General features: G+C 40.5%; 1 protein-coding gene across 1 annotated transcript in view; it reads left to right on the plus strand.

Annotated features, from left to right (window-relative positions):
• Positions 1-21,936: 21,936 nt before the first annotated feature.
• The window catches only part of HTR1E (5-hydroxytryptamine receptor 1E), a 96,647-nt gene continuing 92,335 nt past the window's right edge, over positions 21,937-26,248 (plus strand). Inside the window, exon 1 of the mRNA XM_047733801.1 lies at positions 21,937-22,411. The gene's annotated coding sequence lies outside the window, so the exon portion shown is untranslated. The remainder of the gene's footprint in view (positions 22,412-26,248) is intronic.

The following is a 26,248-nucleotide window of genomic DNA, read 5'->3' on the forward strand; positions in this document are numbered from 1 at the left end:
CAAAGTGCTGTGTTCAAATTTACTTCAATTAATTCCTTTTTCTGTGTGGCTATGATATCAACTTTATACAAAATAAGGATTGTATTTGTATTGTTTTTAGTGTTTGCTTTTTATTTCATCCTTTTTATTTGCTTATTTTTGAATATGTAAGTTATTTACATGAATGTATAAAACTTTCCAAAAGTCAACATGATTTAAAGATATATTCAGAAAAGTCTAGTTCCCAGCTCTACCCCTTCTTCAGTCTCACCCACCAGCTTATGTAATCACTTTCATTACTTTCTAGGTTGTCATTCCTATGTTTTCTTTTTTTAAAAACTAAGCAATGTGCGTGTGAGCTCTTATTTATTTATTCTTCATTACACAAAAGTCAGTTCACTGCATACCCTGTTGACACCTTGCTTTATTTAATGATAAATTCTGAAAATCATTCCATATAGTTACATAAAATTCAGGTTTGTTACTCTTACAATAGCAAATTACACAATTTTATGGCTGCTCAACTAATATAAGAGTAGGGTATCTAGGTTGTTTTCAGTATTTTAATAATACAAGTCATTTTGCCATGAGTAGTTTGGGGCGTTTTTATTTTGTACTTGTAAGGTGTATCTTCAGGGGCTTAGTACTATATTTAGTGTTTGGCATAATGGCTAGTTAAGTGCTCGAGAAATGGTGTGATAGTTGTCTATACAATATTCAATTTCTCCTACCTACTAACAGAAATCTCGTTTAATTATAAGCCTCAATATGCCAACAGAAAGACTATATTCTCTACTCACTATTAAGGACACAAACTCAACAAGAAGGGGATTTTGTTGTCTTTTGTCCTCTGCATTATTTCTGTCTAAAACTTGAACAGAATATCTGGAACCCCAGCTGCCACTTTGCACCATGAGGCAACCTCAAAAGTTGGAATCTAAGTATAAAGGATGGGATAGAAGAGAAATGGTACACTGAGTTCTGGTCCTAAATTGCCTGCCTCAAGACTTCTTTAACATGAAAGAGAAATAAATTTCTGTAATGCTGGAGCTTGTTCTTGAAATTTGTCATATAAATAGCCAAACAAAATCTTAGTGACATGGAAACTGATACTTGAAAGTGGAATGTTACTAAGAATTTAAGCCAAAGAATGTCAAGAGTTTGTGGAGGAACAACAACTAGGAAGCTGGTGATCCTTACAATGAGGTAGCAAAACACTTAGTCAAATTCTTACCTCTGTACTTTGGAAGAATGTTCATGTTCTGATAGAGACTAGTGTCAAGGGAAATAGTTGCAATATTCATCATGATCCATGTGTGGGCTCTAATTTGTCACATTTAGTAAAGTCTACAAGGGAGACACAAACTCAGATCAGAGCTACGAAGCCTATAAACAAAGGTTAAAGGAAACACTGCTTTAGGGAGGGAGGTGTTCTTGCTTAAGGTTTGCAATCTAAATTGAATTAGAGGGATGCCTGGGTGGCTCAGTTGGTTAAGCCGCTGCCTTTGGCTCAGGTCATGATCCCGGGGTCCTGGGATCGAGTCCCGCATCAGGCTCCTTGCTCAGCAGGGAGCCTGCTTCTCTCGCTGCCTCTGCCTACCTCTCTGCTTGATGGTGTGTACTCTCTCTCTCTCTCTCTCTGGCAAATAAATAAAATCTTAAAAAAAAAATTGAATTAGAGACCCATAGTTCAAAGCCTCCAAGCTATAAAAGTAACCACTGCTTCTGTACTCTCAACCAGAGCAGTAGTAGGAGGTGTCCATAAAAGTGCAACCCTAACAGGATTTAACATGGAAGGTGCGTTTGTTGGCAATGACAAGACTGAGGATGCAGCTTCCTACTAGAGCCCTTATTTCAAATCAGCCTTGAAGCTGAGAGTGTTGAAATGTAAAAGTTGAAAATCTTCAGGCTTTAGAATTTATGTATCTATGGGAGAGCTAGAGTAGTACCATCCTTTTTGGAATAAATATAAGGCCACTGCAGCAGCCCCAGACTATGAAATCTGTCCCTGCCTCCTTGACTTCGATCTTCCAGAGGAAAACCAGCTGCTACTAATGTTCAAGTGTTTACCTTAAAGCAATTATATCAGATATGTTGCATGGGAGGAAATCTGTTATTGGCTTTCTTCCTCCCAAGACAAGGTGGAGGACAGGAGGTCTAGCAGCTATTGGATGTACTGACAAGTTCACTAAATCACAACATTCTTCCAGCTGGGTCCTGCTGACCAATAACAATGTTATCTCATAATCCCTGAGTCCTTAGACTTGAAAGTTGGTCTTTGACTCTTTCCAAGGGAAGGAAAAAACATGTTTTTTTCCAAGGGAAGGGGAAAACATGTTTTTTCCTTCCCTTAACTGAAGTCTGCTTTGCCTTTTTTCAAATAAATCCCCTACATGAGATCATCACAAGTTAAAGTGAAGGGATAGCTCTTACAGGCTTTATGAAGGAGGTGCAACTTAAAGAATGGATAGATTCATTTGACAGAGAGAGACCACAAGTAGGCAGAGAGGCAGGTAGAGAAGAGAGAGAGAGGGAAGCAGGATCCCTGCTGAGCAGAGAGCCCCATGCAGGGCTTGATCCCAGGACCCTGGGATCAGGACCTGAGCTGAAGGCATAGGCTTTAGCCCACTGAGCCACCCAGGCAACCCACGGAATGGGAGAAGATACTTGCAAATGACAGTACAGACAAAAGGTTGATATCCAGGATCTATAAAGAACTCCTCAAACTCAACACACACAAAACAGACAATCATATCAAAAAATGGGCAGAAGATATGAACAGACACTCCTCCAATGGAGACATACAAATGGCTATCAGACACATGAAAAAAATGTTCATCATCACTAGCCATCAGGGAGATTCAAATTAAAACCACATTGAGATATCACCTTACACCAGTTAGAATGGCCAAAATTAACAAGACAGGAAACAACATGTGTTGGAGAGGATGTGGAGAAAGGGGAACCCTCTTACACTGTTGGTGGGAATGCAAGTTGGTGCAGCCACTTTGGAAAACAGTGTGGAGATTCCTCAAGAAATTAAAAATAGAGCTTCCCTATGACCCTGCAATTGCACTACTGGGTATTTACCCCAAAGATAGTGATGTAGTGAAAAGAAGGGCCATCTGTACCCCAATGTTTATAGCAGCAATGGCCACGGTTGCCAAACTGTGGAAAGAACCAAGATGCCCTTCAACGGACGAATGGATAAGGAAGATGTGGTCCATATACACTATGGAGTATTATGCCTCCATCAGAAGGGATGAATACCCAACTTTTGTATCAACATGGACAGGACTGGAAGAGATTATCCTGAGTGAAATAAGTCAAGCAGAGAGAGTCAATTATCATATGGTTTCACTTATTTATGGAGCATAGCAAATAGCATGGAGGACAAGGGGAGATGGAGAGGAGAAGGGAGTTGAGGGAAATTGGAAGGGGAGGTGAACCATGAGAGACTATGGACTCTGAAAAACAATCTGAGGGTTTTGAAGGGGCGGGGGTGGGAGGTTGGGGGAACCAGGTGGTGGGTATTGGAGAGGGCACGGATTGCATGGAGCACTGGGTGCAGTGCAAAAACAATGAATACTGTTATGCTGAAAAGAAATTTAAAAATTTTTAAAAAAAGAAGAAGAATGGATAGAACTTAAATTACCTGTTACTTATTTCAAGCATAATAAACAGCATGCACAAAGGACTGGTGGAGAGAAGGTTCAGACCTGTCCCAACAGCAATGAACTGGTTTGGCTGAAGCTTCAGGCACAGACAAAGAGATATATTTGGACAGGGCCTTCAAGGCAAAGCTAAGACATTTGAACTTTGTCCTGTAGGTGGCAAGGATTCCTGGAAAACAGTGAATGCTGTTTGCAAACACTGTTTTCATACAATTCATAAAGCAGGGCCCAAAGCTAAATCATGGAGTCCACTAAACAACCCACACAAAAGTGTACAAGTTCAGCTGAGGACAGTTAATAAGCAAAATGGAGTAAACCGGTGGTTAAACCAGCAACCCCTCTCAGGCTCACCAGCATAAGAAGCGATGGCAGAGTGAAAATGAGGCCGACTGCTCATTTAAAAAACTCTTCCATTTGAATCTCTATAGAATCAGACTAACCAATGTGCAGACTTAGGTAGCATATGATGTATTATCCTTGCCAACTGAGAACTTTCTAAATCTTGCTTTTTTTCTCTCCGTCATTACTTGAGAGTGGATCAACATTGGAATGCATCTAGGAGCACCAAAAGTCAGATTTGTGACTCATCCACCATTCACATTAAAATCTGTTCAAATACATGGCTAAGTGACTATTTACAAATGTACTGGCAGTGCCTAGCCAAATACAAAGACAAACTCTCCTAAGCTTACTAAGCAATCTTGAATTTTTTGCATCGATTTGTATGGTTCTCTCTATAAGCCTTAATCAGAATAGGATACAAAACATTGTCTTTGGATTTCATTTACATCCAATAGATTGTCATCTCATTCTGAAAGTGCGCCATGATTTTTCTGAACTTTAGAAAATGTGATCCTGAAACATGGCATAATCTTGGGGGACTTAGCGACCAGCCATTGCACCCACATCTGCACAGTCATCTCGGCCTTTGAACTATCAGCTCTGGATGGTAAATTTGATCTACTAGTTCATGAAGCTGGGTCTCAGAGAGAGAACATCAGGCCTGGCTTTAAAAAGGTATTACAGGGGTGCCTGGGTGGTTCTGTCAGGTAAGTGTCTGCCTTCAGCTCAGGTCATGATCCCTGCTGGGATGTAGCCAGGTGGGCATCGGGCTTCGTACTGAGCAGGGAGCCTGCTTCTGCCACTTGGCCTACTTGTGCTCTCTGACTCTCGCTCTCTCTCAAATAAATAAATAAAATCTCTTAAAAAAATAAATTAGGGCACCTAGGTAGCTCAGTCATTTAAGCATCTGCCTTCAGCTCAGGTCATGATCAAAGGGTCGTCAGCAGGGAGTCTGCTTCTCTCTCTCTCTCCCCCTCTGCCTTTGCCTTACTCTTTTTCTCTCTCTCTCTTTCTCTCTCTCTCAAATAAATAAAATCTTTAAAAAATAATAAAAAATAAGTAAATAAGATTTAAAAAGGTATTAGAAAGCAAAAATGGATTCAAAGGTAAAAAGAGTATTAAAAAACAATGAAACTAACATACTTTCAATGTCTCTCTAAACAAAAGAATAAATTATCCTAAAATGAATGCAAGAGGAATATTACTATTTGTTAGAGTTTATCTTTTCTTCTCTCTCACTCTCTGTTGATCTTTTTCCCACTCTCCTGTTTGGTACAGTACAATCTTTTAAATTATGTCTTGCCAAGGGCAAAGATAGTTTTTGTTGGTGCTTTCCCTCTGGAGAGAAAGCAAGGGTGAGTGTCGTTTGAAGGTAGACAGCATCTTATTTGTTCTGTTGAAATACTGGCTCACTGCAGAGACCTGATAAAAACTTAAAAAATAAGGTAGAAATCTACCATCAGTAGTACCATCAAGATCAATGTCCATGGTTATACTGAGGAAAAAACTTTTAACTCCACAAACTCCAGAGTTTGTGTTCCCATACATACGTAAAAACCCTTCTGAATTCAGGCACTTTAGAGTTCTGATTATCTCTTTTTCCTTCATGAAATAATACTTACCACTCCTAAAAGGAATGCATAGCCATCAAGAAAGAATTAATATAATTAAAGACATTTTTTTCTAGTTTAAAGATTTGTTTAAATTAATAATGTTGTCTAAATTATAGAACAGTCTCCTCAGTGAGATAGCATACTGTATTAATGTGGAGACAAAGGTGATCCATACAGAAATCCAGGAGCTCTTCCTGGGTTACCATATTTTATGAGTTGAATCATGTCTCCAGAAAGATATGCTGAAAGTCCCAATTTCTTGTACCTGTGAATGTGATCTCGTTCAGAAATAGGATCTTTGAAGATGTAATTCAGTTCAGATAAGGTCATTAGAGTAGGCCCTAATCCAATATGACCAGTCTCCTTGTAGGAAGAGGAAAATGTCATGTAAGGACAGAGACATAGCCAGAATACCACATGACAAAGGAGACAGAGATTGCACTGATACAGCTGGAAACCAAGAAACGTCCAGGACTGCGGGCCACCACCAGAAGCTGGGAGAGGCAAGGAAGGGTCTACCAGAGTCTCAGAAGGAGACTCACCCTGCCCAAACATTGACTTTGAACTTCCACCCCGAAGAACTGTGAGAGAACACATTTCTGTTGTTTAAAGCCATCTAGCTTGTGGTACTTTGTTCCGACGTTCCAGGAAATTAATAGAACAATATTGCATTAGAATAATGGCAGGAAACAGGAGGTCAAGCTGGATTGGGAAAAAGTACAAAATTTGTCTTGGAAAACTTGGATTTGGATCTTGGTTCTGCCACAACCCTGCTACATGGATATTATGGTTATTATTACATTCTAACAAACTATTTTTACCTGAAATACAAAATAATTATTTTAATCCTTAAACAAATTACAAAACTCTATAATACTGTACGAGTGGTCTAAGAATCAAGAGTTGGACCAACCCTACTATCCCAGACTGCTAGGATCACTCTGATGTGTCCTACCAAACAACTGGATGCATCACTTTGATGCTTTATAAAGAATTTTATTTCTTGATATCACAGATTTTTTAAGATTTCTGCTTTATAAATTTTAAAACAGTGGTGAGAAAATAGGTAAAATGTTAATAGCTATAATGACGAGAAGCTAAAATGATACTCTGTGTGTATGTATGTCTTATTGTTGTTGCTAATCTTGCTTGAGATGATGAGATTGGCTTTGTAGACCACTGCTATGGACTGAACTGTGTCCCCCTAAAATTCACATGTTGAAACCTTAGCCCTTCTTTTAACTGACTGGAGATAGGTCCTTTAAGGAGGTAATTAAGGTTCAATGAAATCACCTTGATCCCACAGAACTAGTGTCATTATAAAAGAGAAGAAACACCCAATCTGTCTCTCTGTCTCTCTCCCTCCCTCCCCCCACCAACCATCTTTGTGTGTGTCTCTCTCTCTCTCTCTTTCTCTCTTGCCACCATGTAAGGGCTGAGAAACACAACCATCTGTAAGCCAAAAGAAAGTCTGGCCAGAAACTGAATCTTGCTAGCACCTTGATCTTAGACTTTACAGTCTCCAGAATCATGAGAAAATACATTTCTTTTTTTTTAAGCCATTCAGTCTGTATTATTTTGTGATGGAAGCTGGAGCAGATGAAGACAACCATTAAACATCTGGCAGGGTAAAAGAAGGGCTATATAATCTGAACAGTTAGAGAAAACCTATCCTAAGACAAAACTACTATTTTGAAAATACATTATATCAGAGTCTTTTGGTTTTCTTTTTAACAGAATAAGGAATCATTTGGGGAGTCTCTGAAAAACACAGATTCCAGGGCTACTGGGGACCACAGCCTCAGAGATTTTGATTGGGTAGGTCTAGGGCAGGGTCTGGTTTTCTCGCTCTTATTTTCACACTTCCCAGATGATTCTGAGGTGTCATCAGGTTTAGAAACCACTGTACCAGGGAAACACATCAGAAAGAATAGAGTTAATGAGTGAAATCCCCTTCTCTCATGTTTTCTTCTCACCTCAAACGTGCCTAACCCTCACCCACCTTTTTCTTACAAGTAAAACAACTTTAAATTATCAAAGTGTTGAATTGAAATCAGTGTGTAGAAATTTTCTTTTTCTTTTTTTTTAAAGATTTTATTTATTTATTTGACACAGAGATCACAAATAGGCAGAGAGGCAGGCAGAGAGAGCGGAGGAAGCAGGCTCTCTGTGAGCAAAGAGCCCGATGTGGGGCTCAATCCCAGGACCCTGGGATCATGACCTGAGCCAAAGGGGCTTTAACCCACTGAGCCACCCAGGCACCCCAGTATGTAGAAATTTTCTGATAAAGAACAAGAAACTTGCCATTCTCTGGTCCAACAATTAGACGGTCTGTACAAAAACAGAACACAAACCTGAGGAACCCATGAATCGGTTCTGTCTGTTCAAGAAGTCTATCACAGACCTCTAGGTACTTGTATTCAAAATGGCATTCTGGATTCTTCTACTTACGTTCTTTTTACCTTAGCTGTTTTTGGTCTCCCAGCCTAGAAACAAGTGAAATTTCAACATTCCTTTTCCCTCCTGTCCCTCCTCTGTCATTGGTCATCAAATCCTGTTGATTTTTTTAATTCTTTTTTTTAAAAAAGATTTTATTTATTTATTTGACAGAGAGAGAGAGACAGTGATAGAGGGAACACAAGCACGGGGAGTGGGAGAGGGAGAAGCAGTCTTCCCGCTGAGCAGGGAGTCTGATGCGGGGCTCGATCCCAGGACCCTGGGATCATGACTGGAGCCAAAGGCAGACACTTAATGACTGAGCCACCCAGGTGCCCCTCCCTATTTCTATAGTATCCATAACCTCCGTCTTATTTCTGATTCATATAACTTCACACATAATGATTGTAATAGCTCTGGTTTTCCTTGTTTGCAGTCTTGACCTGCCGTGATCCAATCCAGACTCAGATCTTTCATACTCCTTACAGTGACTGGCAGGTTTCCTCTTCCTTTCAAGGTTAATTTCCACAACATTACCCCAGCCCTGACCCCTAAACACACACCCCTGGGCCAGTCACACTGAACTATTTTATTCGTTGAACACCTTACCTTATGATTCAAATGAATTTCACACATTAGCTATCATAAATCACCCCTCTGCTCAGAATAGGACTTTCCCAAAATTTGTCCTGTTGTACTCATCATTCCTTCCAGACCATCCTAAATCCTGCCTCCTCCATGAAATGCTATAGATCTTCACCTGTAGGGTTAGTAGAAAAAAAAATCATTTCTGTGAATAACTCAGTATTCTGAATAGACCTATTCTGGGTAAGAAAAGAGTATGGGGAAGGAAAAACCAAGCCTTGACATTGTGCCTCTAGAGCCTAGGATGTAAAGCTGAGTCTGATGAAGCTGTGATGAAGAAAGAATCCAGGGCCTGGAGGGAGTCAACTCTGCAACCCTTATCTGCCCAATAGCTCACCAACAGGGCTGAGGGAGGCACAGTCTTTCCTTCACCATGCAACATGGCCATGGAGAACAGGACAGTCATGAGGGGAAGTCTTGAACCACCTCCCATGGGAAGGACCACTTAAGTTAAAACATCAGAGATCCTTTACTCAAAATGTAAGTAGAAAGGAAGTAGTTGAAAATCCACCGAGGGAAAGGTAAAATATCAGAATATTCCACAATTGGTATTGCCATTATGATGTCTGAAGTCCCTAGGGGTGAAATTTTGAGAGATACTCTTGCGAGAAACTCAACCTACTTTCCTTCCAAGGATTGCTTTGGGAAGTACTTGTTAATAATTTCCAGAGCCTGATGCAATTAACTTTAAAAACCTTTTTTTAGGGGTGCCTGGATGGCTTGGTTGGTTAAGTGTCTTCCTTTGGTTCAGGTCATGATCTCAGGTCCTGAGATCAAGCCTCACATTGGGCTCCCTGCACAGTGGGGAGTCTCCTTCTCCCTCTCCCTCTATCTCTGTGCCCCACTCATTCCCTCTCTTTCAAATAAATAAATAAAATCTTCAAAAAAAAAACCCCTTTTTAAATACCAACACTTTCTGAAAGGATCGTAGCCAATTCTCTCTGTATAGACACATGGAATTCCCATGTTGACCTAGTCACTTATGAATTCAAGAATTTGCTGGAACTAAAGTAGGTTTGGGGTCCCTAGACATGCATTCTATGTACCTCAGACTCAAAGAAAAGCAATTATGTCTCCATGATGCTTTTTCTTCCAGTTTCAGTATATTCCTCGATACAAGCTCACTCTTTTTCTATCTTCCAGCGCACCAGGTTTTGAATCAATCTTTAAGGAGAATGTTAATGAAAAAAGTACCAACTTTGGAGTCAGGAGACCTGGGCTCTAATGCAAACCTTGCCTCTGACTAGATGTGTGACTTTGGAAAAGGCCATACTTATTTTTTTATTAATTATTTTTATTAACATATAATATATTATTTGCCCCAGGGGTACAGGTCTGTGAATCATTAGCTTACACATTTCACAGTGCTCACCATAGCACATACCCTCCCCAATGTCCATAACCCAACTACCCTAACCCTCCCCTCCCAGCGCCCAGCAACCCTCAGTTTGTTTCCTGAGATTAAGAGTCTCTTATGGTTTGTCTCCCTCCCAATTCCATCTTGTTTCATTTTTTTTCCCTCCCTACTCCCCAAGCCCCCCGCCCTTCCTCTCAAATTTCTCATATCAGAGAAATCATATATAATTGTCTTTCTCTGATTGACTTATTTCACTCAGCATAATGCCTTCTAATTCCATCCATGTCGTTGCAAAATGCAAGATTTCTTTCCTTTTGATGGCTGCATAGTATTCCATTGTGTATACATACCACACCTTCTTTATCCATTCATCTGTTGATGGACATCTAGGCTCTTTCCATAGTTTGGCTATTGTGGACATTACTGCTATAAACATTCAGGTGCACATGCCCCTTCAGATCACTACATTTGTATCTTTAGGGTAAATACCCAGTAAGACAATTGTTGGGTCATAGGGTAGCTCTCATTTCAACTTTTTGAGGAACCTCCATGCTGTTTTCCAGAGTGGCTATTGCATTGCATTGCATTCCCACCAACAATGTAGGAGGGTTCCCCTTTCTCCACATCTTCGCCACCATCTGTCATTTCCTGACATTAATTTTAGCTATTCTGACTGGTATGAGGTAGTATCTCACTATGGTTTTGATTTGTATTTGCCTGATGCCGAGTGATGTGGAGCACTTTTTCATGTGTCTGTTAGGCCATACCTATCTTTCTTTTCATAGCCTATATCCTTATCTGTACATCTGTACCCAAAAAAATAAATAAATAAATATATATATATATATATATATATATATATATATATACACTAATGTCTAAGGTGTCAGATTTCTCTAAAATTCTTGGAGTCTGATAAATAATTTTATACTAAATATATCTACATTGAGAGTATACCTCCAGTGACTAGCAATGGCCTTAAATAATTTATCTACTGACTTCTTTAGGACTCACTACTGGTACCAGATTGCCAGGTTTTAAACCTCAGTGTTGCCATTCTCTGGCTATAAAGATTTGGGAATGTTGCTTAACTTCTTTGAACCAATCTACCAGTTTAAAAGATGAGGATAATAATAGCCTTCTCCATAAATGTCATTGCATACACATAATATGTTTAGAGCAGCATTGAATGTAGGAAGAGCTCCATAGATGTCAACTACTAATTATTGTCATGATAAAGTGACACTGACCTGCTTTGACTTCTCCCCTGATTCACGAGGGTCAATTAAGATAATATATGCCAAAGTGATTTGTAAATGTAAAAGTGCTATTTAAAGTTAGGGAATTATACAAATGTTCAGCACCTAGTGACAAGACTAGGGAAAGAAATACTACATACCCATATAATGCAAAACAATTCAGTAATTGGAAAGAATGAACTACTGGTACTTGCTACATAGAGATGAACCCAAAGACATTGTGCTAAGTAAAAGAAACCAGACACATAATATTGCAAATTTATATGCACTGATGTGCAAATTTATAAAGACAGAAAGCAGATCAGCAGCTGCCTGGGACAGGAGGTGGGAGCAGGTAAATTGACTGTAAACAGGCATGAGGGAAATTTTTAAGGGTAGTAGAGGTGTTCTACAGCTAGACTGTGATGATGGCTGCACAACTCTGTACATTTAACAAACCCATGACTTGCATACTCACAATAGGCAAATGTGACATTATCAAAGTTATACCTCAGTAAGGCTTTAAAAATAAGACAATAAATATATACAAAGAAGTTAAGGTGTTATCATCACCTAATATGTTATGTTGTAAACTCTGTTTGTTAAAAATGATTTGAGATTCTGACAGCAGAGTCAGGAGCAGGCCAGGCTTTTCAAAGTCCTCTGCCCTCCTCAGAAACCTTCCATCATCCCAGGTGCCCTCTGTGTTACATTTTAGAAAGCCAGGTGTGGCTGCTGATTTCCTGCTCACCATTAACCCCAACAGTTCCTGGCACTGCTCCATGGTGGTCTTACTCCAAGAAAGGCTTGAGAGTCCAGAAGTAAATCAATACCCAAGTCTTATAGAAGAATGGGAAGCACTACAGGACAGAATGAACATTTAGCTTCCTTTCTAGACTGAGAAAGTGGAACCCTTTTTCTGAACCTTTGGCTCAGCCAGAGTAGTGGACTTGGAGAGAAGAAAATGTCAGTGAGCTGTGTTGGAAAAATGAAGAAATTCTGAGAGAAATCCAACCTGTTTACTCTTCAATCAGTATGAACACAAAGAGTTATCAACCAGCTCCCATATTTTTGCCAAATTAGGTTCATTATGCCAGAAGATACAAGATTGTGATCACCACATAGAAAGAATAGAAGTGTTACAGAGTACACCTTGCCTGCAACACGGTTGATACATTCAGCTACACATCCATTCAGCCATCTCTCACCAAAATGGCTAGGAGGAGGAATACCCAACAGAAGAAAAATTCAGAGACTGGGCCCTCTCCATCAGAGCTTTTGGATATGGACATAAACAGTATGTTGGAAAGGGAATTCAGGCTAACAATTATCCAGGCAATAGCTAGGTTGGAGAAAGCCTTTGATGAACAAAATGGAATTGATTAGGGCAGAAGTGAAAGCCACCAGGGATGGTGTTAACAATGCTCCCAATGAGTTCCAATCTAATCTAAATTCTCTAAAAGCTAGGGTAACTGAGGCAGAAGATAGAATTAGTGACCTGGAGGACAAACTGATAGAGAAAAAGGATCAGGAGGAAGCCTGGAATAAACAGCTTAGAAACCATGAAAACAGAATTAGGGAAATAAATGATGCCATGAAACATTCCAATGTCAGAATTATTGGAATCCCTGAGTGGGAGGAGAAAGAAAGAAGACTAGAGGATATAGTTGAACAAATTCTCCATGAAAAATTTTCCAATCTGGCGAATGGAACCAGCATTTGTGTACTAGAGGCAGAAAGGTCTCCCCCCAATATCATAGAATCTAGAAAGACCTCGAGGCACCTGATTGTGAAAATGATGAATCATAATTTTAGACAGGAGCTCTTGAAAGCAGCTAGGGGGAAGAGATTCCTTACGTACAGAGGAAAGCCCATCAGAATAACAACAGACCTGTCCAAAGAAACCTGGCAAGCCAGAAAGGACTGGCAAGATGCATTAAGGGCACTAAATGAGAAGAACATGCAGCCAAGAATACTTTATCCAGCAAGACTGACATTCAAAATGGATGGAGAGATAAAGAGCTTCCAAGACCGGCAAGGTTTAAAAGAGTATGTGATCACCAAGCCATCACTGCAAGAAATATTAAGGGGGGTTCTATAAAAGAGGAAAAAACCCAAGAATATCATTGAATAGAAATATATGGAGACAATCTATAGAAACAAAGACTTCACGGGTAACACGATGTCAATAAAAACGTATCTCTCAAAAATCACTCTCAACATGAATGGCCTAAATGTGCCCATAAAATGGCACAGGGTTGCAGATTGGATAAAATGACAGGACCCCTCCACATGTTGTCTACAAGAGACCCATTTTGAACCTAAGAATAGATCCAGACTGAAAGTGAAGTGATGGAGAAGTATCTTTCATGCCAATGGGCCTCAAAAGAAGGCTGGGGAAGTGATTCTCATATCAGATAAATTAGATTTTAAACTAAAGACTGTAGTCAGAGATACAGAAGGACACTACATAATTCTTAAGGGGACTACCCACCAAGAAGATCTAACAATTGTAAATATTTATGCCCCCAATTTGGGAGCAGCCAATTACATAAGAAAATGTTAATCAAAATAGTCATATTGATATGAATACATTAATAGTAGGAGATCTTAACATGTCACTCTCAGTAATAGAGAGATCATCCAAGCAGAAAATCAATAAAGAAACAAGAGCATTTAATGACACATTGGACCAGATGGACCTCATAGATATATACAGAACATTTCACCCTAAAATAACAGAGTACTCATTCTTCTCAAGTGCACATGCAACCTTCTCCAGAATAGACCACATACTGGGTCACAAATCAGGGCTCAACCAATGCCAAAAGATTGAGATTATTCCCTGCATATTCTCAGATCACAATGCTTTGAAACTGGAGCTCAAACACAAGGAAAAGTTTGGAAGAAATTCAAACACCTGGAAGCTAAAGACCACCTTGCTTAAGAATGCTTGGATCAACCAGGAAATCAAAGAAGAACTTAAACAATTCATGGAAAACAATGAGAATGAAGACACTTCAGCAAAACCTATGGGACACAGCAAAGGCAGTCTTAAGGGGGAAATACATAGCCCTCCAAGCCTCCCTCAAAAAAATCGAAAAATTGAAAACCCGCTGTCTTTACACCTTAAAGAATTGGAGAATCAACAACAAATTCAGCCAACTCCACACACAAGAAGGGAAATAATCAATATTAGAGCAGAGATCAATGAGACAGAAACTAGAGATACAGTAGAACATATCAATGAAACTAGAAGCTGGTTTTTTGAAAAAATCAATAAGATCGATAAACCATTGGCCAAACTAATCCAAAAGAAAAGAGAGAAGGACCAAATTAATAGAATTATGAGTGAAAATGGAAAGATCACAACTAACACCAAGGAAATAGAAACAATCATCAGAAATTATTATCAACAGTTATATGCCAATAAGTTAAGCAACCTAGATGAAATGGATGCATTCCTGGAAAACTATAAACCTCCAAAATTGAACCAGGAAGAAATTGACAACCTGAATAAACCAATATCTAGTAATGAGATTAAAGCAGTGATCAAAAACCTCCCAAAAAGCAAGAGCCCAGGACCTGACAGATTCCCTGGGGAATTCTACCAAACTTTCAAAGAAGAAATAACACCTATTCTTCTGAAGCTGTTTCAAAAAATTGAAGCAGAAGGAAAACTTCCAGACTCTTTTTATCAAGCCAGTATTACCCTGATCCCCAAACCAGGCAAAGACCCTACCAAAAAGGAGAATTTTTTGACCAATATCCCTGATGAATTTGGATGATAAGATTCTCAACAAGATCCTAGCTATTAGGATCCAACAGCACATTAAAAATATTATCCACCATGACCAGGTGGGATTCATCCCTGGGTTGCAAGGATGGTTCAACATTCACAAATCAATCAATGTGATAGAACAAATCAATAAGAGAAGAGAGCAGAACCACATCGTCCTCTCAATTGATGCAGAAAATGCATCTGACAAAATCCAGCATCCATTCCTGATTAAAATGCTTCAAAGTATAGGGATAGAGGGAACATTCCTCAACTTCATAAAGTCTATCTATGAAAAACCCACAGCAAATATCATCCTCAATGGGAAAAAGCTCACAGCCTTCCCGTTGAGATCAGGAACACGACAAGGATGCCCACTTTCACCACTCTTGTTCAACATAGTATTAGAAGTCCTAGCAACAGCAATCAGACAACAAAGAGAAATTAAAGGTATTCAGATTGGCAATGAAGAATTCAAACTCTCTCTCTTCGCAGATGACATGATACTTTATAAGGAAAACCCAAAAGACTCCACCTCCAAACTACTAGAACTCATACAGCAATTCAGTAATGTGGCAGGATACAAAGTCAATGTACAGAAATAAGTGGCTTTCTTATACACTAACAATGAAAATACAGAAAGGAAAATTAGAGAATCGATTCCATTTACTATAGCATCAAGAACCATAAGATACCTGGGAATAAACCTAACCAAAGAGGTAAAGGATCTGTACTCGAGGAACTACAGAACACTCATGAAAGAAATCGAAGAAGACACAAAAAGATGGAAAACCATTCCATGCTCATGAATTGGAAAAATAAACATTGGTAAAATATCTATACTGCCTAGAGCAATCTATACTTTCAATGTCATTCCGATCAAAATTCCACAGGCATTTTTCAAAGAGTTGGAGTAAACAATCCTAAAATTTGTATGGAATCAGAAGAGACCCCTAATTGCTAAGGAAATGTTGAAAAAGAAAAACTGGGGGCATCACGTTGCCTGATTTCAAGCTTTACTACAAAGCTATGATCACCAAGACAGCATGATGCTGGCATAAAAACAGACACATAGACCAGTGGAACAGAGTAGAGAGCCCAGATATGGACCCTCAACTCTATGGTCAAATAATCTTCAACAAAGCAGGAAAAAAATATACAGTGGAAAAAAGACTGTCTCTTCAATAAATGGTGCTGGGAAAATTGGACGGCTATATTAAAAGAATGAAACTCAACCATTCTCTTACACCATACACAAAGATAAACTCGAAATGGATAAAAGACCTCAACGTGAGGCAGGAATCCATCAGAATCATAGAGGAGAACATAGGCAGTAACCTCTTCTATATCAGCCACAGCAACTTCTTTCAAGATATGTCTCCAAAGGCAAAGGAAACAAAAGTGAAAATGAACTTTTGGGACTTCATCAAGATCAAAAGCTTCTGCACAACAAAGGAAACAGTCATCAAAACAAAGAGGCAACCCATGGAGTGGGAGAAGATATTTGCAAATGACAGTACAGACAAAAGGCTGATATCCAGGATCTATAAAGAACTCCTCAAACTCAACACACACAAAACAGATAATCACGTCAAAAAATGGGCAGAAGACATGAACAGACACTTCTCCAAGGAAAATATACAAATGGCTAACAGACACATGAAAAAATGTTCATCATCACTAGCCATCAGGGAGATTCAAATCAAAACCACATTGAGATACCACCTTACACCAGTTAGAATGGCCAAAATTAGCAAGACAGGAAACAACATGTGTTGGAGAGGATGTGGAGAAAGGGGAACCCTCTTACACTGTTGGTGGGAATGCAAGTTGGTGCAGCCACTTTGGAAAACAGTGTGGAGATTCCTCAAGAAATTAAAAATAGAGCTTCCCTATGACCCTGCCATTGCACTACTGGGTATTTACCCCAAAGATACAGATGTAATGAAAAGAAGGGCCATCTGTACCCCAATGTTTATAGCAGCAATGGCCACAGTCGCCAAACTGTGGAAAGAACCAAGATGCCCTTCAATGGACAAATGGATAAAGAAGATATGGTCCATATATATAATGGAATATTACTGCCATCAGAAAGAATGAATACCCAACTTTTGTATCAACATGGACAGGACTGGAAGAGATTATGCTGAGTGAAATAAGTCAAGCAGAGAGAGTCAATTATCATATGGTTTCACTTACTTGTGGAGCATAACAAATAACATGGAGGACATAGGGAGATGGAGAGGAGTAGGGAGTTGAGGGAAATTTGAAGGGGAGATGAACCATGAGAGACTATGGACTCTGAAAAACAATCTGAGGGTTTTGAAGGGGCGGGGGGTGGGAGGTTGGAGGAGCCAGGTGGTGGGCATTATGGAGGGCACATATGGCATGGATCACTGGGTGTGGCGCATAAACAATGAATTCTGTTACACTGAAAAGAAATTAATAAAAAAAATTTCCTGGATGGAGGTGTTTAAGAAATATTTATTGGTAATGGGTTATTTCTACTCTTCACTGAGTGACCTGCTTCTCATGATCACTTCCAGTGAAGAAGCTTGTTGATCATGAGCCACTGTCGATACCACTAGAGCTTGAGGTTTAGTTCCATGACAGGGTTCTCCTTACCCACCTACTCTGTCTTAGTTATTACCTTATGGAAATAAGGCATGGAGAAATGGCCAGGGGATGCCCAGAGAACAGAGGTTTTTCTTAGGGCAAGAAGTAAAGTTTGGATCCTGATGACATATCATCATCAATTAAGTTAGTCAGCCTAGATTCATTATTTTGTTCCTTATGACCTAAGGTTGATGAACACCATTAGCCAATAGAGTCAATGATTTTTTTTTTCTCTTACATCTTTGTTTAAATTCTATTTAGTTAACACAATACAATCCTGGTTTCAGGAGTAGAATTCAGTGATGGAACACTTATATACAACACCCAGTGCTCATCCTAACAAGCACCTTCCTTTTTTTTTTTTTTTTAGTAGTTTTCTTTTAAAGATTTTATTTATTTGAGAGAGAGAGAGCACAAGAAGGGGAAGGGGCAGTGGGAGAGCCAGAGCAGACTCCCTGCTGAGCAGGGAGCCCTATGTGAGGCTTGATCCTAGGACCCTGGAATCATGACCTGAACTGAAGCAGACCCTTAACTGACTGAGCCACCCAGGTGCCCCATAAGTGCCCTTTTTAATACCCATCATCCAGCTTCTCCATCTCCCATGCACCTCCCTCCATCAACCCTCAGTCTGTTCTCTTCCTCAAGGGTCTCTTATGGTTTGTTTCCCTCTCTCTCTTTTTTTCCCCCTTCCTATACGTTCACCTGTTTTGTTCCTTAAATTGCACATATGAGTGAAATCATATGGTATTTGTCTTTCTCTACTTATTTCACTTAGCATAATGCTCTCTAGCTCCAACCATATTGTTGCAAATGGCAAGATTTCATTCCTTTTTAGGGCTGAGTAATATTCCATTAAATATATAAATATGTATTTATATAATTATATATATATAACATCTTGTTTATTCATTAACCAGTCAATGGTCACTCAGGTTCTTTTCATAGTTTGATAATGACAAATATTTTAAACAGAAAATACCTTCCATTCAAAAGCATCCCTGGAGACTACTGTCAATTGATAACTTGTTCACCATAGTTTGTCACTATCATGCCCATCTCTACAGATCCCCTTCTGGAAGCCCTCCTTGGAGGAAGTATACTCAGCCATATGACTTACTTTAGCAAATGGAATATGAATAGAAATGATTGATCCTATAACCATGAACATAGGATGCAATTTGAAGTTCATTCTTTAAATGCAACAGTAAAGAATCACCTGGTGACTCAGTCGGTTAAATATCTGACTCTTTTTTAAAATTTTTTTAATTTTTAATTTTTTTTTCTGACTCTTGATTTCTGTGGGTCATAATCTCAGGGTTGTGAGATGAAGCCCAGGCATCTGCTTAAGATTCTCTCTTTCTCCCTCTGCCCTCCCTCCCCCACCACCCGCACTCTCTCTCTCACAAAAAAAAAAAAAAAAAAAAAAAAAAAAAAAAAGGCGACAGTGAAGAGATAAGAAATATGTCATAGGGTTGTTGGGATTGTTTGGTGGAGCACCATATGGAGAGAACCTAGGACAGTGTAAACTCAGTAAGCATGAGCTCCTTCCCATCACAACTCCTTCCTTTTCCATTTCCACTTCCACAGTGGAGATAGGAAACTACAGGCAATTGTCTACTAGAGTCTTGACTTTTCTCTATAATGAGGACATGAAAAAGTCATACATAGTCCCTACCTTAAGAATAGTCTAGTCTAATTCCTGTGAGGAAAATGCAACATGTGTATGCTTGCTTCCTCATATATTTAAGTAAGTTCCCAGCATCCTAGCAGAATGCTAACAAATACGATTAAGACATGTTTGGGGGATGAACACAAGTTATTGTTCATCATTTTTCCCGCTCCCCATCCACTCCCACTACCAACCACCCCTTCTCCTATACACACATAACCACCATCTGCACCTCCATCCAGTTTTCCCTAATACTCAAGGCTGGATTAGAGTGCTCTCCTTTGTGTTTCCACAGAACACTCTATTTCCCCTTCTCCCAACTGTTACTTAGGATTAGCTTTGTTATTTTGTCGATCAGTCTTCCCACTAGATTCTATGGTGTATCAAAGAAGAAACTATGTCTTCTTTACTGTATTCCTAGAAGTTGGCTCACACCTGATAAAGGGTAGATGTTTACCAACATTTTTGAAGAATGAATGAATTTGATCAATTCATTCCTTCATAATGACTTTCAGGTTCTCACCACAGTTGATAAATTTGTTACGCCATGTGCCCAAGGCTCTACCCAATATCTTTATAGATTATATTTTTTTTAAAGATTTTATTTATTTATTTGACAGAGAGAAATCACAAGTAGGCAGAGAGGCAGGCAGAGAGAGAGGAAGAAGCAGGCTCCCTGCTGAGCAGAAAGCCCGATGTGGGGCTCGAACCCAGGACCTGGGATCATGACCTGAGCCGAAGGCAGCGGCTCAACCCACTGAGCCACCCAGGCGCCCCAGATTATATTTTTAATTGACAATGATTATCCATTATGAAATCAGCATGTAATTTACATGTACCTACAATCTTAAAGTACCCAAAGAGCCCCATGGAAATTTAAGTGGGCAATCCACAAATTGAATTATCAGCTTCTATTAAGCAGAAGTTGAGTTTCATTAAAACTGGTAAAGTATATCCTAGAAATGAATTAATAGCTTGAGGATAACCATGAACTTTATGAAACTAAAATCTGCCAAAGCCAGGGTATGCTGAGGTATATTCAGGAGAGTTTCCAAATGTTTAATGTTATGTTTCCATAATTGCTAACCTGTAATGATAAAAGAATAAGTAAACTAATTTCCTTAAAAAAAAAAAAAAAGACCAAAATGAACTCAAATTTTATTCATCTTTTGGAAGGATTCCAGAGTTGCCAAAATAGAATTATAATCCTATGAGGTTCCTTTCTAAAATGAGTGAGGATTCTTGTTCTGTTTGTTTTTACGTAACAGCTCTATCATTAAACAGAGTTGAAACTGATGTCTTAGAAGTACTACCTTTCTTTGGTAGGAAAACACCCTTCCATCCCATTCTCCTGTTTGGCTTTAGTACACTAAAGCCTTTTCTCTTAGGATTAACAAAAAAGCAAATCACAGTTCACAACCAGAGTTTACCAACCTTCCTTTCTCTTTTCAGTGGCGTTCCCCTTCACACCACCACCCAGCCCCTGCTGATCCTGAAAGGCCCTTCAGAAGTCAGGAAGAAGGGCGTGCACTCTTACATTCTGAATTTTAGAAGGATTTCATTTGTTTTAGAGAAGCCAAGCTACCAAAAAATTAAATCAAATAAAGCCTTCTCAATTCAGCCATTAAACCACACACTAGAAAGGAAAGTGTGAGGCAGGTATTCCGGAAAATATGTGGGTTGTCTATAGAGGTTCGAAAGTCCTTTCAGTTTTTATCAGGCTGTCTACAGATCATATAGTCTGCATAAGATTTGTTATTCTATTTTATAACTCCTCATTTCTCCTCTCCCATCTGCCAGGGTTGTAGTTCAAATAATCTGATTTTTTTTTCTCCCAAAATATCAGGGAATCAATCCATAAAAAGCTTCAAGATTTCAGAGCCACCCAAGTTCCTTCTGGGAAACAACCCACTGATGCTCAGGAAGCTTCCTTCAGCAGTGTCAGGATTCCATAAAGTCCCTCTCCAGTCAACTACTCTCACCTTGCAGCCCGTGGTTACCCCTGGAACACTGGGAAGAGCACAGAGAACTTGCCAACCTGAAATACCACCTCCATCACTTCCCCTTCTCTCCTCTTGTTTTCTCTACCTCTCTGCCGCCTTCCATTTTTCCCCACCCCAACCTTCCCCTACTTCTTCCCCACCCTCTTCTTCTCATCCAACCCCTTAAAGCACCCTGTGAATGTTGACTATAATTCTTCCCTCAAGGAAAGATGAGTAATTCACTTCCATGGGATTTGCCTGGAGGAGCCACAAAGCGGCGAAGTTCAAACCTGCCAACGACTGTATTTCCTCTCTCCCCAACCAAGGCTGGCCACAGAAGAGAAGTATAAGATCTGCCTTTCCTTGGACCACCTGGACCCTTCTCCTGGGCCGTCCCCAACAAAGGGCTCTGGATGCGGGACCCGCGTCCACACCACCAAACCCATAGGCCAGGCTTATAGCATGGACAGCGCTGCCCTCTAGTGTTTGCAACCGGGAGCCATGAGGACACCATCCGCTCCAGAATTTTTCTTTTATAGCCTAAGCAAGACCTGAAACACCTCGGAGCTCCGACCCTCGAGTTCTCCTCGGCAGCCACCGCCCGCATTGCACCCCGGCTCACCTTTTCGTCCCTCCCACCCCCTTCGCCGTTCAGTGGCGTCCTGGGTGCCTGCAACCTGCCAGGTGATTCAGTAGACTGCCCCCTGCTCCTGTTCTTGTTCTTGTTCTTGTTCCTGCTCCTGCTCCTCCTCCTCCTCCTCCTCCTCCCCCTCCCCGCTCTCGCTCTCGCCTCCTCTTCCAGTCCGGGCGCCCAGACTTCTCCAAGCGCAGCGCCACCGGGCTGCCCAGCGCGCCTCGCTCCTGGCTCCTTCTCGCGGCAGCCTGGGGGCACCGGCGCGGGCAAAGGACGCTTGAGGCGCCCTCGCCCCCTGAGCCCAGCGTGCCCCAGAGCCGGATGTTGAGAGAAGCTGTGCTTTGGTAAAGCTCAGGAGAGCACCGAGCGTTTTCGGAGTGAGACTTCGGGAACCAGCGGGACGCCCCAGGTCACCCAGTGCGACGCGGCTGCACGCACGGTCCACAAGGTGAGGGGCGCACGCTGCCGGGGACGACCTCGGCTTCCCTGCTCACCCCCTCCTCGAGTGAGGGGCTCAAGCGCTGCTTTAGGGATTTTTGGCCCCTCTGAGGCCAAAGGCAGCGTGGGTGGGGGGCACGGGGGGAGACAGACTACCGGGGTCGCCTAGGCACTGTGCCTGCCCTTGGACCCTCTTAGTGAGGAACGCATTTCTCGGTCAGACAACCCTCAAATGTGTGAAACTGAGTGTCGACATTGTGTATAACTGTGGTTTAAGAATTTTATCCTGCTTCCTTGCAAAAGGATTTGAGGCGGCTTAAAGATGAAATGAATGTGGGAGGGGTGCCAGGAGAAAAAAAAACTTGAGTGGAAATCACGCGGAGATGGGTGTGCGGCGAGGACCGCTGGAGGACGAGGTGATTTCAAAGCCAAGGCTGATTGAAAAACCTTTGATTAGAAAGGACGGTGTGGTTTCTCCAGCCCTCAGAAAATAATGATGTGCCTAGTCCTGATAAAGAAAATACCCAGGTGGTGGGGTTGACTCATTTTCTTAAATTATAAAATAAACCTGGAAAGTGAGAGTTAAGACAGCAAGTTTGGTCTTTAGCTATTTCCACCCAGTACTGCAAGGGGAGAGACTGGCCTCCTGCTTAACGAAGACGAAAGGGCATCCAGGCTAAATGGAAGGGGTTCCTGCTCCTATCACAGGATGATACATGGTTTCGCATAGTTAAAATATATATACTTTAGTATTTTTTTATTTTGGGGGGCTGTGTCCAATTTTGGACACCCTGCTTGTCCTTGAGTTCGGAGGATGAGGCAGAGGGTGTCAGCATCCCAGGATGCTTCTTCCTAACCTTCCTCAGTGTCCTTCCCTGCCTCCTGCACCAAATTTCTCCGAGCCCAGGAGGGAATAATAGATGGTCAAATAAGTTGGGGCGGGGTATTTTCCCCAAATATGTGGTGTTCACCTACCATTCTTCTTTTACCCTAGACTCCAACAGTTTATGCTCCTATTGTGAACTTGACATGACTCTGGGTCACATTTTTCTGCAGTTACACATTTAGATATAATGTGCCTGACCTTAAACACCCAGCATGACCCATGAATCTGAGGTTTCCCTGACTTGACAGTTTGCTGAATTAAATGAGATGACCCATCTTCAACAAATAAGTGAGGAGAGGCTTTGGAGGCCCCCTAAACAAGTACCAAAAAATATGCCTACCTGCCTTTCTCTTCCCTTCAGAACTTTAGCTCCTAGACCACAGAACCGTGAAAATGAAGCAAGCCTCCCGAGTGGGACTCAGTTCAATTTCTGCACCATGTTTAAAGCAAAGTGTGTTGCTTATTTCTGAAATTGCATAGCACCTCCACAATGAACCATTTTGCTGCCTAGAGGTGGGAGAAGTACTTCTGCCCAGATATTTCATCACTAGAGAACTATACAGAGAAACTCACTCAAATCCTGACTCATCATTGTTGATAAAACTTAACTATTATGTCATCATCACCTGATAGGGTCTTTTGAAACCCAGGGACCGCTACAGATCTCTATATAAATTGAGACTTGTAATGACAGAGCTGGAAAGGAGCTCGATAAATAATGTAGCCAAAACTCTGGTTCTTGGGGTCTTGGCAAATGCATGCCTAAATATTCCTTTAGATGGTAATTGTTCCTTTCATAAAGATTTCCAGGGATGAAGACTTCACAGACTATTTTTATATTTAAAAGTGTTCAAATTGACCATTTATATCTACTAGCTGGCAAATTTAAAATTCCACAGGAATCAACATCACCGACAGTAAACTCAAGTTTGCATTTCCTCTTCTGCCCATAGTGACTTTATTTGGGGCCATATTCCTAGGCCAGGCACTTCTGAGTATCCTCCCAGACACACAGTTCTCTTGGGCACATGTTCATGTATAAACCACGACTTCCCTTGATTCTCACCCTGATGGCACCTTTGTTAGCCATTTCGGTACCTATTAAAACATTTGCTCTCCATTTCTTCTTACTGATGCCTGGTGAGCATCAATTATGTAAATAAATTTCTTTTCTTTTGAGGTAAATAACCAAGTCAGGATGTCTCAGAGAGAGTATTTAGGAAGAAAGAAAATCTAGGACACACAGCTAGCTCAGGTGACACTGCAATCTATTCCCATTCCCTGCTGTTTGATGAGATTATTATCGGAGAGCAAAGTGAGATTATCACCAGCAGCATCTTGCCCAAACTGGCTGAAGCTCCTTCCCATCAGCGTATTACACCACCACAACCACCACCACCAAGAGTCCAAGGCTTCAAATCAAAAATATATCCCTTTACAGAAAACAGTAGGCCCTGACCATTGGGTTATCTTCTTATGGCTCAAACGTCTGATTCCCTAGACCTTGCCTTTATGCACATCCCATTTTTTTTTTCCATGTGTCTGTGGTCCTTCTTAGAATTTTATTTCTACGCTACCCTTTACAAGTAAAAGATCTAAAGCTAATATTTTAATAGGGGGAGGTCTTTCCTCCACTTCTATAGGCTTATTTACATGAGAAAATAAGCTTGAAGATGCTCAAGACATGAATTTTAACCAAATGGGGATTTATTTTTCATACCATATGCTGTCAAGGCCATCTCAGGGCATCTTATGCTGTACTGTCCTTTTTTCTCCATCTCCCACATTTTTCTACATATGAAATTATATGAATATTAATTTCAGGAAAACACTAACGATAAGTATGCTCTATGAGCAAGGCGGGAGCAGATGGGTAGACGAGGAAGAAGGAAAGGGGAGCAGATGGGTGAATAGGAGAGAGAAAGGGGGAAAGGGGGCAGCTCTTTAGAGTGGGCTAACTACTCCCTTGTTTCCTCCTCCCTGAGTCGTTGTGTGGTCCCTATAGCTTGGGGCCCAGCTGAGTGAATTTACCAAAGTCCATCCTCCTCGGAGTGCAAGGACTTTCATCAATAGCGCATCTACTTGTCAAAATTTAGTATCCTTTCCCACATTTTGTGGATTAAGAAACTAAGGACCAGAATTTATAAAGATCATTTAGTCAATTTGGCATACTCCTAGATCACAACGAATTGGTAAAATCCTTGAGAATTCTATTTCTCTATTCTTAGAAATAGAGTTTGACTCTAATCTTGTTTTTCATTCTTAGTATTCTCTCTCTCTCTCTCTCCTTTTTGTCTTGCCCACTATGGATTACCTGATTCACTATGGTCCTTATTCTAAGAGATTTCAATTCTTGTATGTCATGGTTTTATTCTCCTAAGACATGACAAATAAAAAATAACCTAGCCAGCAGAAAACTTGTGATAGGTTCATTTTTAGAGCTCTCTCCTGTTGGTCAGTTCTCAATACATGCAGTTGTAGGATTAGGAAGACAAAATCCTTTAGAAAAAGCTATAAAACCTAATTCTTCTACATCTGGATCATTTTAAAGTACAAGTTGTAAGAGGAGTGAGCATCTCAAGATTCTAGTTATCAGGACAGACCAGATGGAAGGTCTTTATGAAATCTGGCACGAGAAAGAAAGCATTTTTATAGCAAGAAGGTAATATTTTGAAAAACAGGAACCAATAGAAGCAGCAGCTTGGAGTTCTAAAACTCTCAGATCCTTCTAATGACCCCATCTACCTACAGTGCTCAAATAAAGTAAAACCAGACCCCATGAAATGTCTTTCCTTAGCTGCAGCTGTTCTTTATCCCTTTATCAGATAATGGGTATGTGGTGATATTTCCAAGGCATCTGACTTAAACATTAAAGTATGAGTTTTGTTGGGACAGCTTGCCCAAGAAAGTCACATTTGTGTCAAGACTTGTGTTCTTGGGAATTGGAGACAAGTCAGAGTG

The sequence above is a fragment of the Lutra lutra genome, chromosome 6 (genome assembly GCF_902655055.1).
Source record: "Lutra lutra chromosome 6, mLutLut1.2, whole genome shotgun sequence".
NCBI classification, from domain to species: Eukaryota; Metazoa; Chordata; class Mammalia; order Carnivora; family Mustelidae; genus Lutra; species Lutra lutra.